The 19756-nt window shown below is 34.8% G+C and overlaps 1 protein-coding gene across 2 annotated transcripts in view; it reads right to left on the bottom strand.

The window, feature by feature from the left end:
* The window catches only part of PRR16 (proline rich 16), a 278577-nt gene that overhangs the window by 27675 nt on the left and 231146 nt on the right, over nucleotides 1-19756 (bottom strand). The gene's annotated exons all lie outside the window — the stretch shown is intronic.

Below are 19756 nucleotides of genomic sequence, written 5' to 3'. Positions count from 1 at the left end.
TTAAATTCTAATTTCTGAGCTTAATAGAAATGCAAACATTAGTTTGCAAATGTTAAGTTATAGCTAATGAACTAACATAAATGAGGCAGCAACCTAATAGTTTTCTTTTATTAAACCAGGATCATCAAAATCAGAAAAAGTAAACACAATGAGATATGTGCCATAGACATTTCAAGTATTAAGTGCATTGTTAAAGTTTTCTTTGATAATCTTTTCTAATATCAATGTCAAAATTCACTCATAGCCAAAGGGAATCTATGCACTAGTAGATGTATAAGACTGTTTTGAATTTCTTATTGTTTTGATTTTCTGTTCCAGCACTTCTCTTTCCTATGGAGCTGATAAGAAAAAACATAAGTACTAAGAAGTTTAGCAGAGCAGGCTAAGAGTACGCACATAAAAATGCCCACTAGTGTATGTTGATGCACAAGTTGACAGTATCTTTTAATGGTACTTAATTTTTTTACTTTCCTACATTTTCTTTTCTTTGCACCCAATGGACAACAAATAAAGATGAAAAGTATGGAAAATAAAAATAAGGTTTAGATGATTTAAGTGTTTTGACTGAAGCCTTGCAATAAGTTGCCTACAACACAAAATTTGAAAAAAAATTATTATAGACATGAAAAGTACTTTCAATTAGCAAGAATTTGTACATACTAAATCCTGCTTACCTTTCTCTGAAAAGTGGACATGATACAGTAGAGTCTTTATTAACTGTAACCCCAGGAGGAATAATTACATTTTGTTCTGGAAAGTAGTTTCAAAATCAGGCAGTAATTGGTCCTGCCTCTGGGAAAGGAATATATAAGGATATATATTTCTCATCTAAAGAAAAAGCATAGCACATTTTGCCTAAATTTTCTACTTCCATTATATTATTAAACCACTAGTCATAGAAATAATGTCTCTGAATTTTTCCTTACTAAGGGATCCCATTATCAGAGGGGATGGTGTATTTTTCTACCATACTGGTGAACTGTTCAACACTATATGCATATTCTGTTTACACAGTCATACCATAAGGAAAAGGAAATAATTAAATTGAACACATGGAAGAAATCTGAACACTTGGAATTTTAATATAACACCATATTTTTAAAATAAATTGAATATTAAATAAGCCCTCAGAAACCAGGATATTATTGGGTATATATTTTAAAATACATATATAAACATATAATTTAGTTTGTAGATAGACTTTACAGAGACAGATCAGTTAAAATGAGACAACCAAGTTAAAACTCATTTCACACATCTGTGAAGAAAGCTGAGTGCTGAAAAATTGATGCTTTTAAACTGTGGTGTTGGAGAAGACTCTTGAGAGTCCCTTGGACTGCAAGGAGATCCAACCAGTCCATTCTGAAGGAGATCAATCCTGGGATTTCTTTGGAGGGAATGATGCTGAAGCTGAAACTCCAGTACTTTGGCCACTGCATGCGAAGAGTTGACTCATTGGAAAAAACTCTGATGCTGGGAGGGATTGGGGGCAGGAGGAGAAGGGGACGACAGAGGATGAGATGGCTGGATGGCATCACTGACTCGATGGATGTGAATCTGAGTGAACTCCAGGAGGTGGTGATGGACAGGGAAGCCTGGTGTGCTGTGATTCATGGGGTCTCAAAGAGTCAGACATGACTGAGTGACTGAACTGAACTGAACTGAACTGATTGTTGTTATAAAAAGGGAAATTTTGAAGGCAAATATGTGCACAGGGGAAAAGCATCATGTGAAAATGGGGACAGAGACTGAGTTGATGCTTTTTTAAGTCAAGGAATTCTAAAGATTGCCACAAAACCACCAGAAGTTAGGAGAGTCATGGAACAGATTCTCTTTCACAGGCCACAAAAGGAACCAAGCCTACCAGCACTTTGATCTTTGACTTCCAGCCTCCAGAACGGTAAGAAATTAAGTATTTGTTATTTAAGCCACCAAGTTGCTGGTACTTCCTTACAGCAGCCATAGCACATTGCAATACCATGCTATAATCTGGTTTCCATAGTTTTATATAATGTCTCTTTTCTGTTCCAAGATCTCTCATAATTACATCCAATCATTATGTCTCCTAAGGATGCTTTTGGCTGACCCTGATAGTTGAGAAATAATAGATATTTTATAGGATGGTCCACTATTTGCATTTGTGTGGTATTTTTCATATGACTAGATTGTGATTATGACTTTGGGGAGGAAGACCACAGAAGTAAAGTGCCATTTCCATCACAACATAGCAACATGAGTTTTACATACTACCCACATGATTTATCAGTGCTGATGTTGACCTAGATCACTTGGCTGAAGCTGTTTTGTTAGTTGTCTCCAATGTAATGAACCTCTTTTCTGCCCCCTTTACATTAGTGTGAACTCTTCCACAACAACAATGAAACAAAAACAACCCCAGCTGAAAAATGGGTAGAAGATCTAAATAGATATTTCTCCAAAGAAGACATACAAAGGGCCAACAAGCACATTAAAAAGATGCTCAACATTAATAATTACTACAGAAATGCTAATCAAAACTACAAGATACCACCTCAAACCACTCAGAATGGTCATCATTAAAGACTGTAAGTAACAAATGCTGGAGAGGGTGTGGAGAAAAGGGAACCCCCCTACACTGTTGGTGGAAATGTAAATTGGTACAACCATGATGGAGAACAGTATGGGAAGTTCCTCCAAAAACTAAAAACAGAGTTGTCTTATGATCCAGCAGTCCCTCTCCTGGGCATATATCTGAACAAAACTACAATTCAAAAAGATGCATGCGATTCTATATTCATAGCAGTGCTCTTCACAATAGACAAGACAGGGAAACAACCTAAATGCTCATTGACAGAGCAATGGATGAAGAAAATGTGGTAAGTATACACAACAGAATTCTACTCAGTCATAAAAAAGAATGAAATAGTGTCATTTACAGCATCATTGATGGACTTAGATATCATTGTACTAAGTAAAATAAGTAGAAAGCAAAAGATAAATACTACATAATATTACTTTATTTGGAATCTAAAATATGACACAAATGAACCTATCTACAAAACAGTAACAGATTCACAAACAGAGAATAGACTGTAGTTGAAAAGAGGGAGGGAATGTGGGGGAAGGATGGATTGGGATTTAGGGGTTAGTAAATGTAAACTATCATGTGTACAATGGATAAACAGTGAGGTCCCACTGTATAGCGCAGGAAAGTATATTGAATACCCTGTGATAAACCATAATGGAAAAGAACTCCTAAAAGAATGTGTATGTATAACAATCACTTTACTGTACAGCAGACATTAACACAACATTGTATATCAACTATACTTCAATTAAAAATATGTCTTCCTATTCTTTGGGAAGGCAATCACTGTTCATTATTTACATTTCAGAAGTTTTAAGTTATGTTCCTCCTCCTTGAAGGCATAGTATTTATATAACTTTTTGAAATTATCCTTCATAAGAGATATGCCTCTTCTCTTCCACTTATTTATTTAAACATTTATTTGTATCAATATAGACTCATGAAAGTTTGTTTTATACATTGAGTTATAACACAATACTACTTTCTTTGTGACCCAAATTGTTTGACCTTTGGCCACTGAAATTCTTTGTGTTCTTTTGATAGATCTCTATTAATGTGATATGTGTGTTTCAGCATGTTGTTACTTTCTGGCACTAAAAGATGCTCCAAGATCATGTTGTGTATTTCCTGTCCTAGTCTTAGAATCAGCCATTCTCAAAGGATCCCTGGTTTATTTTTATGAGAAATCAAAATCTGGGTACTACATATATTCATTTGTACTAAAGTATCTTCACTTTTAGACTATTTTGGATGACAGTGCAAAGAAATATATCTATTTGTATTTGCATACACATATATCTATAATTATGCTATTTCTATATGTAACCATATGTACATTTGCAATAGCTAAATATGAGCTCTGAATGATGTCTCCAATTGCAATCTGTTACCACATGTATCATTCTAGCCTTCTCTCATTGCTAATCTGTAAATTCATTGCAACAATGAGAAACCTGGCTCTTACCATCCACCATTCATTTACTTAACTGATCAATTCACTATACATGTATAGTAGCATCAGAATCAATTTGTACTTCAGTGGGAAGCAGCTTATTAACTAGCGTTCAGTGTGTATGTGCAGTTCTTGGAGGCTACACTCTTATCCAGAGTTCCTTGGTCAATACCTTTTAACTCCATTCCATTAACAGAAATTGTTTTATACATTTGTAGTAAAGTTAGATTCTCATCATATTCTGTACTTCTTCCTGGGATTTCCCATACCCTTAAGTAACATTAAATTTGCATATATTATAATTCACTTGTGTGCTATAAAATTTTACGGGTTTTGACAAACGCATGTCATTTGCTGACCATTACAATATCTTATCTAAAAAGAATAAAATATTATATTTCATCTATTCAACCCTCCATCCCTCCCTGTGAGCTCTTGTCAACCAATGAAAATTTTACAGTGTATTTTTACCTTTTTGAGAATGTCATATAATCGAGATCATATAGTAGGTGTCTTTTTCAGATTTTGGTTTTCTTATTGTTGAATTTTAAGATTTCTCTGTATATTTTGGATATAGCTCTTTTATGAGATAAATGTCTTGGTAAGACAGTGAAGTAGATCTAAAATTATTGGAAAGCTAAGAATTACATGTTATAAAGGAAATTTAAAGAATGATGCTATAAAAATCAATGGACAACTCTCAATCATTGCATTTTCTGCTTGTATTTAAAAGGATGTTTGAAAGGAAATATGCTCAAAATAAAAATACAATAAAGTTATATCTTCATAGAAAAATATATTTTTAGACTAAGCAAAAGAAAGATACCATTTTCTGTATCATTTTTCATGTTCTACAACAGAATAAATTCCTAGAAGAAAAGATTTAAAATGATAAATAGTAAAATCAAAAAGCTAATATACATGAGGCCTATAATGAGAGAGTCATTTTCTAGGCAGGTTGATAGGATGTCTAGGGGCCCCCAAGGAGAGAGGGGTCTGGAATTCTTAAGGAGGAAGAAAGGACAGAAGTTTTTTTCCTCTACTTTCCTTAGATTATATAACAATGTATCCTGCCTGAGGACAGTCTCTGGATTAAATCTTCTGGCTATTCATGTTATCATAAAATGTAAATTATGGGAGTAGGTCTGGTCTTTATAAGGATTATATAACAATAATGTATCCTGAACTGAGGACAGTCTCTGGATTAAACCTTCTGGCTAATCCTGTTATCTTAAAATGTAAATTATGGGAATAGGTCTGGTGAGGTCTTTACAACCTCCAGACATCCTTTGGATTCACTGCAGAGTATATAACTCCATAGCAAGCGGGTACTCTTTCTACCCCCTCTGATGTCTATGTCAGAAGCTTTCTCCATGTCCTTTACACTTTAATCAAACTTTATTACACAAAGCTCTGAGCGATCAAGCCTTGTCTCTGGCCCCAGGTTGAATTCTTCTCCTCCAGAGGCCAAGGATCCCGGTGTCTTTGCATGATTCAGCAACAACCTTTCAATAATACAGAGCATCTAGTAATAGTAAGCCTTGGTACATATTTGCTCTTATTATTGTTTTCATTCATTATGAAATCAATATTCATATAAAATACCACAATTTGAGAGTATAGGAAACTTTGCCTAATATATTTCTTAATAAATGTACACAATTTCCATTATTTTTACATCAAACTTGATTCAAAATAAGAACTCAATGCTGCTGCTGCTGCTGCTAAGTCGCTTCAGTTGTGTCCAACTCTGTGCGACCCCATAGACGGCAGCCTACTAGGCTCCGCAGTCGCTGGGATTCTCCAGGTAAGAACACTGGAGTGGGTTGCCATTTCCTTCTCCAATGCATGAAAGTGAAAAGTGAAAGTGAAGTCGCTCAGTCGTGTCCGACTCTTAGCGACCCCATGTGCTGCAGCCTACCAGGCTCCTGCGTCCATGGGATTTTCCAGGCAAGAGTACTGGAGTGGGTTGCCATTGCCTTCTCCGTAAGAACTCAATACATAATCAAAATATTCACAGTTTAAAAAAACTACTAGAGTGATGTGCTAATGAAGTTATCAACAAAGTAATTACATTAAAATATATTTTTACATTCTAAATTTATATGTAATTATTCCTCCTCTATATACATAGTACATCTTAGGTTAACAATAAATTTTTACTCTAATTCACTTGTCAAAAGTTTTATAAAATGATTATAAATATGATTACCACAGTTTTCTTCCTATGTAAATCTAGAGACTAGAAATATCATTTTTGTTTTATGTATATGATTCATTAAGATTCTTCAAACTCAGAACTGTAAGAGGCTTATTGTTTGCAATTAGTTAGATACCATCAATTCTCTAAGCCTATGATCTCATATCTGGCATCATTCTATAATTACTACTTTATTATTTAATCTTATAAGAGAAATACCATGATCTTATAGTTCAAAAATATTCACGTTAAAGCAGTTTTTATTATTATTCATATGCTGATAACCAACAAAATAATTAAAATGATTAAGTTTTTATTTGCAAGCATTATTTATCTTGTTCTATACAGCAAAATAGAAGAACTAATGGGTCAAATTTTTGCCCACAGCCAACTTTTCTTAACTGATTTTTTTTTTAATTGTAATGAACTGTAAACAAATTAAAATTCAGCTGGTTTTACCTAAAATTGACTAATTAATTTCTGGTATTAACAACTTGCCATCAGCTTTTCTGGTTGTAAGAAAGAGACACATATTTTAGAATGCTATATTTGACAGGGGTTAATTGTAAATTGTAAAAGGAGATAAAGAAACAGGAAATCAGCTCAATAGGGGTGGCCCTCAATAGTCTATATTCATGAAGGCTAAATGCCTTTTTTTTTTTTTTTTGCTTCTTTCTGCCTGTTTTAAAATACAAACAGTAATAATAGTAATATAAATTCAATAACTAGTATTTATTAAGACAAAAGCTTTGCTATCTGCCATATGTCTGCCTTAGAATAAGCCTAACAACTTCATTTTGAAGATGAGAAAACAAAGAGTTAAAAAAAGAATACAGAAACCTGCCAAATTAACATAACTAAGAAATTCCAGACCCAGGATTTCAACCCAACAGTTTATCTTCATAAAGTACCAAGTTACTCTATTCTCAATTTTCTATAGTCAGACCTTCTAAATAGGTTCACTCTATACCTCATGGCTTCTGATTACAGAAGCAAGAGGTTTTGACCTGTATATTTTGATCCTGCCCTTAGTCTTTTTATCACCAGTGGTATAAAGTTAGTAATAAATAAGATTAAAGATTGGTTTCTTCTGCTGAGGAAGACAACTCATTTGCTTTTTACTTATGTCACAAAGACTGAAATATAAGATCATTTCTAAAAACATTCTGGTTAGTAAATGTAAACTTTAAGGTAAATCAGAGTACATATTATTAATAACTAAATAACTTTTCTACTTAAATGGGAATAGGAATAGGGGACTTCCCTATTACTATGTTTCTAAAAACACTCTGGTTAGTAAATGCAAACTTTAAGGTAAAGCAGAGTACATATTATTAATAACTAAATAACTTTTCTACTTAAATGGGAATAGGAATAGGGGACTTCCCTATTACTTTGTTTCTAAAAACACTCTGGTTAGTAAATGTAAACTTTAAGGTAAAGCAGAGTACATATTATTAATAACTAAATAACTTTTCTACTTAAATGGGAATAGTAATAGTATACAACTCAGACAAGAATGAAGGGGACAGGGCACACCCCATTAAAAGAATGACACAATTAAGGATACAGCAAAAACTGGTTACAACCTACTAGGCCCAAGATGGCAGAAGATTCAACTTCCAGTGGACCTTGGCCCTCATTATGTGCTTATTTTAATATATTAGCATATAAGTCACAAACCCACAAGTGTCATGACAGTTCTAAGGCTGACCATAAAAGGCCAAAAAGTGGGCAGTGGCCCAATTCTTGGAGATCTCTGCCCTTTCTCCAAAACAGTTAGAATATTCCCCCCACTTGACAGAATATGAAATTTCCCAGCCCGTAAAATCTAACCACCCCCAAAATACCCAAACCCTGAGGCTGCTCTCACCTTCTGAGCTAGACCCACATGCTCAAATTAATATCTTACTTGCAACAAATAAGAGAAAAGTTAACTTCCTATGGCCTTATTTCCAACTGTATTACTCTATTGAAATTACACTTTCACAAGTGACTGTCAGATCCAAAGACCATTTCTTATTTTCTATGCTCCTGGACTTCTTCTAAAGCATTTAATTCATTGGACTCACTTTTTCTATAACCTTTTGTAACCTTCTATAACCACTTTCAAGTCTAACCTGCACACCAATATCTTACAGATGCTCTTTTCATCACATCACCACTCTGCTGAAAACCATTAACATTTCTTCATTTATTTGTGGGAAAAGAAAAAAGTTCTCAGCATTTCATCCTTCATTCTCCATAACCTTATCTTCATTTATCTTTATAATATTCTCTGAATGAAAGACACAAAAAGTCTTACTTTTTGATCTGATTTCTCTAGCAGCATTTTGCCAATTCTCTCTGAGAAAATATATGTGCATGCTAAGTTGCTTCAGTCATGTCCGTCTCTTTGTAACAGTATAGACCATAGTCCTCCAGTCTCCTCTGTGCATGGGATTTCCCAGGCAAGAATACTTCAGTGGGTTGCCATTTCCTCCTTCAAGGAATCTTCCTGACCCAGGGATTGAACCTGTATTTCCTGCATTGGCAGGTGGGTTCTTTACCACTGAGGCACCTGGGAAGCCCCTCTTTAGATATATGCCAAAACCATACTCATAAAAAATTGATGATAGGACTTAATAAATATTAAAAATTCCTGTTTTATGAAGAAACTATTGAAAGAATTAAATGATAAGTCCCAGCGTGGGAGACGTCAACACATCTCTTTCAGAATTGGACAGGTAAAGTGTGGAAAATAAATTGCATGTAGGAAATATTTAATATAAACAACAAACGTGTGGAGAGAAAGAAAGGAAAAGTCTGTCTCTCAAAAAAAGTACATTGCTCTTATGTCAATAAAACACTTAAAAATGTCATATAACTTGCCAGAAAAAAATTTACAAAATTTGAAACAGAAATTTGTATATTGTATCCTCTGATAAATGGAAAATTAAAAATAAGAATTCAGAAACAGCCTGTGACAAAGATGAACTATTTATAAATGAAGAAATATGCTTACAAAAATTATTTAGCTCAAAGCTGAAATTAAAAGTATAGATTCTAAAAATCAAGGAAAATCAAAATAATTGATGACCACAGTAATAAAGCACAGTAAAATCTGTACTCATAAAAAAATTATGGTCATGAACATCTTTAACATCTTGAATTATAAAGAAGAAATAATAATTGAATAAAATACTAATTTGGGGGAAAACTAACAAAATAAACCAAAAGTAACAAATAAGAATGAAGGAAAAAATGAAATGGAAAACCACATGTACACTTGCGTGTACATGCACAAACAAAATGTCTAAATCTAGTTTTTTTTTAATATGTCAAAAAGCAGAAAAGACATCTAGAAGTTTAAGTTTATAAAATAGATAATAAAATAGTTCATATTTGGAATGAGAAAGAAAAATTTAGTAAAGATTTATGAAGACTATAAAAATAGGAGATTAGGACATATAATTTTGCAGGAAATAAAGAAAAAGGGAATAAAATGCCTGAAGAAATAGATTATCATCTATATATGTGGTATATATATATATATATTTCTCCAAATTAGACAACTTGATTAGTCAGATTAACAGAAATAATTAGAAAGATGATTAAAATAATCAAGATCTATCAGTAAAGACCATCAAAATAGAGGAGATTAAGGAGAAATCTGGCAGAATCCAAGACAATTCATATCAACAGGAGAGATGCAGATGAGGAGTTCATATAACTAAGTATTCTTCTAGCAAAGGGAGTAATTCTCTCAAGGGAATAAATGTGGTTTCCCCAAGTAAAGGGCAGAAATGGAAGAAACTGAAGGCATATTTTCTAAAAGAGGCAAACCAGAGTGGATTGTTTCAGATTTCTTATCTACAGTATGCTGAAGTTGCATGTGTCCAACAATTAATCAGATTACATATTTATATACTTAATGAAGACAACATCTATGGATCTGACAACAGGATAGATGACAGCCTCCAGTTCAGAGAATTCGTCACTATTTGGCCCAGGGAAGCAATTTAATCTCCTCAAAGTAGTAAGATTTCACTTATTTTCCTGAGTGACAGAATTTCCCTGGCCTGAAGTTTAAACGTGACTGCACATTTGTTGAAACTGACATTGATAAAGTCAGATTTCATGAAATTACTTTGTTTGGTTCTATGATCATTTCTGCAGATCAGGATGCACAGAACAACTGCAGGACATTGGAACCAAAAAGAAAGCTTCAGATTAATCAAACTCTCAAAAGCCTGTACAAATTACGGCTGCTGTTATTGTTTAAGTCTCTAAGTCATATGCGACTCTTTTGCATCCCCAGTGGATTGTAGCCTGCCAGGCTCTTCTGTCCATGGGATTTCCCAGTCAAGAATACTGGCGTGGGTTGTCACTTCCTTCTCCAGGGGATCTTCCCAACCCAGGGATCAAACCCAGGTCTCCCACATTGCAGGTGGATTCTCTACCATATGAGCACCAGAAAAGCCCAAATACCTAGCTAGGAAAACTGAAACTAAGGGGCAGTTTCTATTGTGTCCATCTCAAGAAATGAATAAGCTCCTACCATCTGCAACTCAAATTCTACAGAGACTCTAATTGGGATCAAGCTGCCAACTTGGCCAGGAGAGGAAAGGACATTCTGCCAAGAGTCCCTCTCAGACCTCAGCCCCTCTTAGACCACAACCCCCTTAGATCTAACATCACTGATGGTAAGTTAGTTTCTCAAAGCAAAATATATTGCTGTGCAAATATACGAGGAAATGCATGGTGGACAGGCAAAAGCAAATATCCATTCCATACACCCTGTGATTTCCCGATTCAGATATGTCCATTCTGTTTAAACACAATCATCAGTGGGAACCCATGACCATCCACAGTAGCCTATTTCACTTTAGATGGCTCTGTTATACATTGTTCTCTTAAACTCAGCAGAATTTCCTTTGTTTATAGCTTTCCTCTTTCACTTTGAATTCCACCCTCACAAATCTCTCCAATCAATAATTCTCTCTCTTCCATATCAAACATTTGAAAGCAATTTCAAAAAATTTTAACTAGCTACTGATCCGTACATCTAATGCGTGTATCTCTACCTTGTCTGGGGAATTGGGGAAACTGTGTTTAAAAGGCCTTGAAGCTGTATTTCCCCAATAGTGCCAAAAAAGCAGCTAAAATGGACATGACATTTAGAGAAACGTTTCTAAGCTGTACTGATCACTGCTTCCTCTTCTATTTTTTGTTTGTTTGTTTAAATCAATGTAATATTCGCTGGATCTTTTGAAGCAAGTGACATCAAGCTTACTGATGATGAGTGTGTGGATTCTATCTTCCTTTAAGATTATAAAAGTAACACTTGCACATTATAAAGCTTCCATTATCTTGCCCATTCCACAGAATGTTATTGAGATATTTCCTCAGTATTCGAAGAATGGAATTGTTTAAGCCTCAGAAATAAAGCACCCTCTTAAAAGTTCTTAGCATCATCAAAGCTCAAAAGTCTAAATGGGAAGAAACCCTAAAAACTGGTTCCACATCTTTCGTAGGTGAAGTGGATAACAAAAGTAATTTGTCTATGTTACTTACTAATGTGGAACGAAATTCAGCTGTCAAATCATGTTATTTCTTTTACCCACTTTCGCACTACTTTAGATGAGTACTTTTTCTTCCTTGTACCATTACAAATGCCTTTTTGTTTCTTAAATATATTTATACGTATTTACTGAAACACTGCTGCTAGCTTAAAAATAATAATAGTAGGTAGCATTTATTTAACCTTTATTACATTCTGAGCATTATTGTTAACTGTTGATACATAATAACTCATTAATGCTCACAACAGCCAACATGTTGTTTGCTTACCTGTTATCACACAGCTATTGTGTCCAGGGTCAGAATTTAAACTCAGGTGGTTTAATTTTAGATCTTGAATTCTTAAAGATTACAAAATACTGCCTCTCAAAGCTCAGCTGTGAGTATATCACTCAGCTACTGAAATGGGCTACCATATTTATATTTATACATATATATATATATAAGCCACCATATATTTAGATATATATACCATATATATAAATTATATATATATCCCATATTTATATATATATGGGATATATATATATATATATATCCCCCCCCCCACACACACACATATATATAGGCTTCCCAGTTGACTCAATAGTAATGAATCCACCTGCCAGTGTAAGAGGCACCGGAGACGTGGGTTCATTCCCTGGGTCAGGAAGATCCCCTGGAGAAGGGAATGGCAACCCACTCCAGTATTCTAGCCTGGGAAATCCCATGGACAGAGAAGCCCAGCAGGCTACCTTCCAGGCGGTTGCAAAAAGCCAGACACGACTTAGAGACTGAGTGTACATACACACACACACACACACACACACACACACACACACACACACACAAATACACCCTCTTTAACCCTGGAAATGGAACACTGACTTCATAACTTCATTTTTCAAACTGATACTCCTATCCCACTTTCTTGTCAACTTTGTTAAAAAATCTCTAATGTGCAAAACACTACAATCTGCAAGTCTGTTAGTAGCATCACCACTTTCTTATAATCCAACCCTTCCTTTAGTCAAGATTATTATCTGTTACTTTTCAGTATGTATCTTCCTTTAGTCAGAAGGCCCCGAAGATCCTTTCTGATTCCTAACTCTGTACCCTGGGACTTCAGTTTCTGGTGTGTTCTTGCCCTTTCTCACCACCAGCCAAGTCTTATCCAACTTTCTAGTCATATCTCAAGTATAAAAACTCCATGACTGTCTCTTAATAACTCATCGTGCTCTCGTCTAGACTTATCTACTCTTTTCATATCTTCATTTCAGTTTGCCTTTAATTATAACCTTAAAAAGACAGACATGACTGAGCACAGATGCAGGGACACAATCCTAAAATAATTTTGAGTGTATTTTCCCACTTAGATTGAAAGTTAGCTGAAGGCAGGAATCATGATGCACTTCCTTTTCCAATACCTGATATCATGATGGACAAAAAGAAAGTGTCTAGTGAATAAATGTGCCTTAGTTCTTAATGAAAGCTTGTAAGACTTAACCTCCAAATGACCTTCAGCAGGAAAACATACCATTCAATGAACTTTATAGTAAAATACTATTACAAATTTTTTAAAAATCAGGATTTTGTTTTTTTAACTCTATCATATACTGAGGACTAGCACATTTAACGGAGAAGGCGATGGCACCCCACTTCAGTACTCTTGCCTGGAAAATCCCATGGACGGAGGAGCCTGGTAGGCTGCAGTCCATGGGGTCACTAGAAGTTGGACAAGACTGAGTGGCTTCACTTTCCCTTTTCACTTTCATGCATTGGAGAAGGAAATGGCAACCCACTCCAGTGTTCTTGCCTGGAGAATCTCAGGGCTGGGGGAGTCTGGCGGGCTGTTGTTTATGGGGTTGCACAGAATCGGACACGACTGAAGCGACTTAGCAGCAGCAGCAGCGGCACAGTTAAATTTCTAAACAGTAGTATTCTTGCCTGGAGAATCCCAGGAACAGAAGAACCTTGTGGGCTGTCGTCTATGGGGTCGCATGGAGTTGGACACGACTGACGCGACTTAGCAGCAGCAGCAGTTTTTCTTCAGCAATTTCAATAATTAGTTGAAAAATTGTTTATCCTGGAGATTACAAATTATATAAGATACATACCAATAGGATATGTGTTCAGAGAAGGAAATGGCAACCCACTCCAGTATTCTTGCCTGGAAAATCCCATGGACGGAGGATCCTGGCAGGCTACAGTCCATGGGGCCATGGGGTCGCAAAGTTAGACAGGACTGAGCGACTTCACTTTCACTTTCACTTTAGTGTTATGATGAGGAAGTAACCGGGAGAGATTTTGACAGCTAGGCAGAAAGTCAATGCAAACTTTCAGAACATCTGTCTTCAAGTGACTAGAAACAAATGAGTCAAATAATATTTAAATCACTGTGCATATTAAGAAACTGTGTTTATGACAATAACATAAGCAATAACATGTAAAATCTTCAAATTTAAACCCTTAAGAATTTTTCTAATGTTTTCTATGAAAATGTCCTTAACGTTGTTGTTCGGTCGCTCAGTCGTGCCTGACTCTGTGACCCTGTGAACTACTGATTTAGCACTAATGCTTAGATATATGTGGTCTATGATGTTTTCAAAGAGGAAAAGTGTTTTAAATAATCTGTAGTTAAATCTTGGTATTTACCTTCTATGGCTAAGCCTTTGACACACCATTGCCACTTTGTAGTGGCATACACACAGAAATACTGGACTTTTTTTTTTTCTTTTAAATAAAGGTAAATAAAATTTGAGCTGTAAAATTATAAAATTAAATTTAAGCAATGTAGAAAATAAAATATTCTCTGATTTCACTTCTCTCACTTTCCTCAAATAAAAGTAAATTTTAACTCTAGCATATCTAGATTGCTACATATTCTCTCATAGTCCCTAGTAATTCTTTCCCTTGTTGTCGGCCCACTATCTACATGAGCCTTCTTTCAGTTCCTTTAATTTCCCATACTCATTATCTTCTAACACAAAGATGTTTATCACATTTCATTTATCTGTCTGACATGTTATTTACTAAATAAATGACTCATTCTCAGATCTGGGCTCAAATATCATTTCCTCATATAAGCTTTCCCAAAATTCCATCTTAGATAATATCTTCCAAATGTTTCATAAGAACTTGTATTCTCCTCTCATACTATTACTAATGTTTTAGATGAAATATTCTCTAAGTGCCTGTTTCTCTGACGATTCCATATTTTCCACATTGACAGCTACGTTTTTAGCTCACTACCAGTCTCTGGCATATACTAGACGCGCATAAAACGTTGGGAGAATGAATGAATGCACCAAACGATGAATTTTACATGAAAGGAAAATTGCCTAAAAGAAATGTGATATTTTAGCATTTGTTCCCTAAAACTAAGACAAATATGTTCCTGGGAGAGAATCACCAGTATTTGGCTCAGGGAGGAAAATATTTTTCAATCTTGGCTGTTTTGAAAGTATCATTTTCACTCCAATCTAAACATGCTGTGAAACTTACATGACTGATTAAAAATATGTGAAAGGAAGAAACCTATTCTTGTATTTCAATATGTTGCTCTCATAAGGCAAACATTATTGATTGGTGCTTGATGATTCCACCTACCCTAAAAGTGTAATCATTCAATAATATTAATATATTTACCAATGGCATCCCACATAGAGATTTGACGATGTGGGGATCATTTACATTTTAGAGTTATTGAATAAAAAGTAGAAAACAAATGATGGCAATTTATGGTAAATCAATTAACTTTGTATAATTCTTAAGAGTGATTTTAAATTTTAAATGTGGGGAATAGATTGTACCAAATATAAATTTTTTATCTCTTTAAATAAATATACCTATAATATCTATATTTTTGTTAATGTGAATAATCCATGGAGCAACATGAATAACAAATATCATTTAGGAAATATTTGATAACTTCTTTCTCTTTTTTCCTTTCATTCTTTCCTTCTTCCCTTTCTTCCATCTTTCCTTCTTGTAAAAGACAGTAAATTCCTAGGTTCTAAGAAGCACCTGATTCTATTTACACACTTTGCTGTATTTCTTGGCTAAGCTATACTTAACAATTTAATATCAGATTGCATATCTACAGACATCCACTGTGGCCTTTTAGGTGGTCAATAGGTTAATTTCCTTAACATGTGAGACTGTTGATTTATAATAGTGACATCTCCCTCTGGTGTCAACATTTTGAGAATCACTGATATGATCTTGTCTACCAAGACTGGAAGCATTTTCTAAAAGATTGAACTATTCACATAAGATATAATAGAACCTGGTTAAAAAGTCAGCCTACATACTCATTCTGCCCTGAAAAGGGGCACTGGTTCTTAGCAGAGAAAAAGTTGGAATGCTTAATTTGATGATGAAATTACTTTTTTTAAAGAAAACTTGAATGTACAGAGAATGACTAAGATCTTCTAGTGCAGTGGTCCCCAACCTTTTTGGCACCAGGGACCGGTTTCATGGTAGACAATTTTCCATGGACCAGGATAGGAGGGGATCATTTTGTGATGATTCAAGTGCATTACATTTATGGTGCACTTTATATCTCTTGTTATTACATCATCTCCATCTTAGGTCATCGGGCATTAGATCCCAGAAGGTGGGACCCCTGTTCTAGCAGCACAGTAGGTTAATAGGTAAATATAAACTATAGACATCTCTCTAGCCTCACACATATGAGCAGTCTCCAAGGCAAAATCTGTATCTATAGGACTTTTTTTAGTTTCTTTTTTTAGAAAAATAAGATTTTAAATATGTATTTATCTTCTTTTTCTCCTAATGATAGCAAGTTTCAAGTAAGCTTGAAATCACAATTTCTATTCAATAGTCAATGAAGAAATTAATCTTTCAGCAAATCTGATAGAGTAACATCTCAAATAGATCTGACTTAAAGACTAAAGTTTTAATATTTTCATCCAAATTTCAAAAGAACACTTGCTTTGCTTCCATTTCCCAGAAGAAAGGTTTTCTTATTCAGTAAAGATGTTGGACAGTAATTTCAATCAAAATAATTTCTCTTGGGCTCCAGGTGAGGGGGAAACAATTTACTTTCATTTATTTTGAATCGCAGCTATGTTAAGCCAGTGTCCCCATACCATCACTCCTGAAGACTGGTTTCCCTCCTGATTCATTTTCTGTTACAATGGCTCTCAACTATGGCTGCACCTTTAACACTTACAGGTGCTTTTTTAAAAATACCATTATCAGAGTCCCTCCCCAGATAAACTGAAGCCAAATTTCTGACACTAAGACCTCAGCAGCTTTTTTTTCTTTAAACTTCCTATGTGCTTCTAATGCCTAAGGAAGGCTTCAAACTCTTAATCCAGTGTTTCATCTAAAAGAAATTCGTCAAAGGTAAATACCAAGGAGTTAAGGAAAAACTGTTGACAAAACCAGCAAGTTTACCTCCCAGTCGGTTCAGGAAATCCTATTAAGATATGCTTCACCAAACAGTGCATATAAATTCCTGTCATGGTTCCAAATTTCTTATTTTCCTCAGAGATTTGAGGGTACATTTCAGAAAATCAATTTTAACTTCAGAGGACGGTTGTTTTCCCAGGTTCAAATCATGCTTAAGTACAACAGGGACAGGACTTGGAAGCAGACATCATTTGTGTTACTAACTTCATGCCAAAGTCAACTATACTTATGGTTGCCTGGACCATGGAAATCACATTCACCAAATATTTCCATACCGAACACTAATGGAAAGGATCCAAAGGAATAAAAAGTAAAATAATTAAGTAGAAGAAAAATTACTTTTAGAAAAGACTTAACAGACCTCACTACAAACTTCCAAAGATAATAGAATTCTGTTAAATTTTAAAATTTCACTGCCTCCAAACCTAAAACTTTGGGTGTAAGTAGGCTAAACACAAAACAAAACCTACCAACCAACTGACAAACAAAAACCTTCCATAAATACAACAGAGGTCATCAAACCAAGAGCTGGTAATCAGAGAAAGAGAAGGCTTTTTAAAACTATTCTACAAGGCTTGACTTTGCTCTATCTACTACCAAAATGAAATGTACAGGGAGAGAGAGGTGATTTCACAACATCCTGAAAAACTCTACTGAAAATCCAATGTGAATACATGGAGGCAGCTCAAAGAGGACCAAAGACCTCGGTAAAAGGATAAAAGATTGACCATTGTGGTTTTGTTTTTCCTGCTGGAAGAAAAGCAGAGAGAAAAAGCAGAGACATTTCAGACAGGCAGAGGTAATAGCCTATGGATAAACAAGAACTTAGTTAAATACAGGTACAGAGAAAAGAGATTTCTGGGGAAAGTATAAAATAGAAGAACCTGAGAAAAAATCTTCAATCCACTCTAAACTAAGTGTTGGGACTTTAAAATCAAATTGTGAATTTCATCCTATTACGCTTTTAGAGATTAGAAAAAACTTTAGAGGAAGACAGAAGCAAATAGGGTTTAAAACTACTTAGGCAGCTGCTTTTTGATAAACGCTGAGACTTCTAGAATTTGCACCAAAGTTATAGATGTCATTTGAAGCTTGAAAATTTTCTAACATGAATTAGGAGACATCTTTTGCAAAGTGAATTGGGTATAGGACAATGATAAACAAGGTACAGTTCAATTTTTCTGATTAGATTTATGCCTGGTCTCCATTGATTCCCACTCCTCCCCATTTGCTATTTCCTTCTCTCAGATAAACACAGAATACACACAGAGACTTGCTGTGGCTTTGAGAACAGATGACTAGAAGTGACACAGGACCACAAAGAAAGCACTTACAAAAATATGCAAACAATATCAGTGCACATAGGAAGTGTGGGCCAAATTCTCCATGCTAAAATGAGCCAGGTGAAAAATAACAGAAGCTCTATTTTAGAAGAAAATTAATGAATAATTTACATTAAAATTTTTAATAGAAAAGATGATTCTAATAAACCAATTCCTAAGAGATAAAATCATAAAATAAGAGAAAGATATGAAAAGGGAGGTTGAAGAGTGAATAAACAAATATTGGGTCAATGTTACACTATTACTAAATTAGTGAATATATTAAATGCAGAAAGGAAAAAATATAGACAGTTGAAAAATATCTGACAAATAGGAAAAAAATAATAAATTCAGAAAAGACAAAGGGTAAAACAGAGTGATTAAAGCAGTGAAAAGACTATGAGCATGGAAGACAGTCAAAAATGATCAACCCAAGGTTAGCTAGCTGATCTCCCTGTAGAATCAAATTCAATGTGCTTAGATGTTCAGTTGTATCCAATTCTTTGGACACTATGGTCTGCAGCCTGCCAGGATCTTCTGTCCATGAGAATTTTTAGGCAAAAATACTGGAGTAGGTTGCCATTTCCTTCCCTATGATGGAAAGAACCCCTGCAGAAGGAAATGGCAATCCACTCCAGTATTTGAGCCTGAAAAATGCTATGCAGAGAGGAGACAGGCAGGCTGCAGACCATTGCGTTCAGAAGAGTTGGACACGACGGAGTGACTAAGCACCACAGTCAAAGATGATCAACCCCAGGATAACTGGTAGAAGCAAATTCATTGTAGAAGCAAACTGATTAATGAAATATAAATGCTTTTAGAGAAAGAGGAAAACTTTTCTGAAATACAGGAAGTATCAGAAACAAAGATGAGAGCATATAACATTTCTTGGGAAAAAACTTGATACAAAATTATCAATATGAAATATATCTTGATTAAGTAACTGAAATTCAATGAGGAAGAAATTTTGCAAAGTCACTTATGACTGGAAAAAGAGCAGGCTATCTTCAGACTTCTTCACTAAATTGAATGAAAAACTCAGTACAATAACTCTCAAATTTTGAAGGAAAGAAAGTTTGACCCAAGGGGATTATACCAACCACACTGGTATTCTTAGTAAATGCTATAGCCTGCATCCTCAAACACAAAAAAATAATCACCTAGAAAATATAGCACTAGTGAGACTTTCTTGGAGAAAATAATCAAATATAAATTTCTGAAAATTGAATTTTACT

The sequence above is a fragment of the Capra hircus genome, chromosome 7 (genome assembly GCF_001704415.2).
Source record: "Capra hircus breed San Clemente chromosome 7, ASM170441v1, whole genome shotgun sequence".
Taxonomy (NCBI): domain Eukaryota; kingdom Metazoa; phylum Chordata; class Mammalia; order Artiodactyla; family Bovidae; genus Capra; species Capra hircus.
The sequence above is the reverse complement of the archived record's forward strand: the minus strand, read 5'-3'. Positions and strand labels throughout refer to the sequence as shown.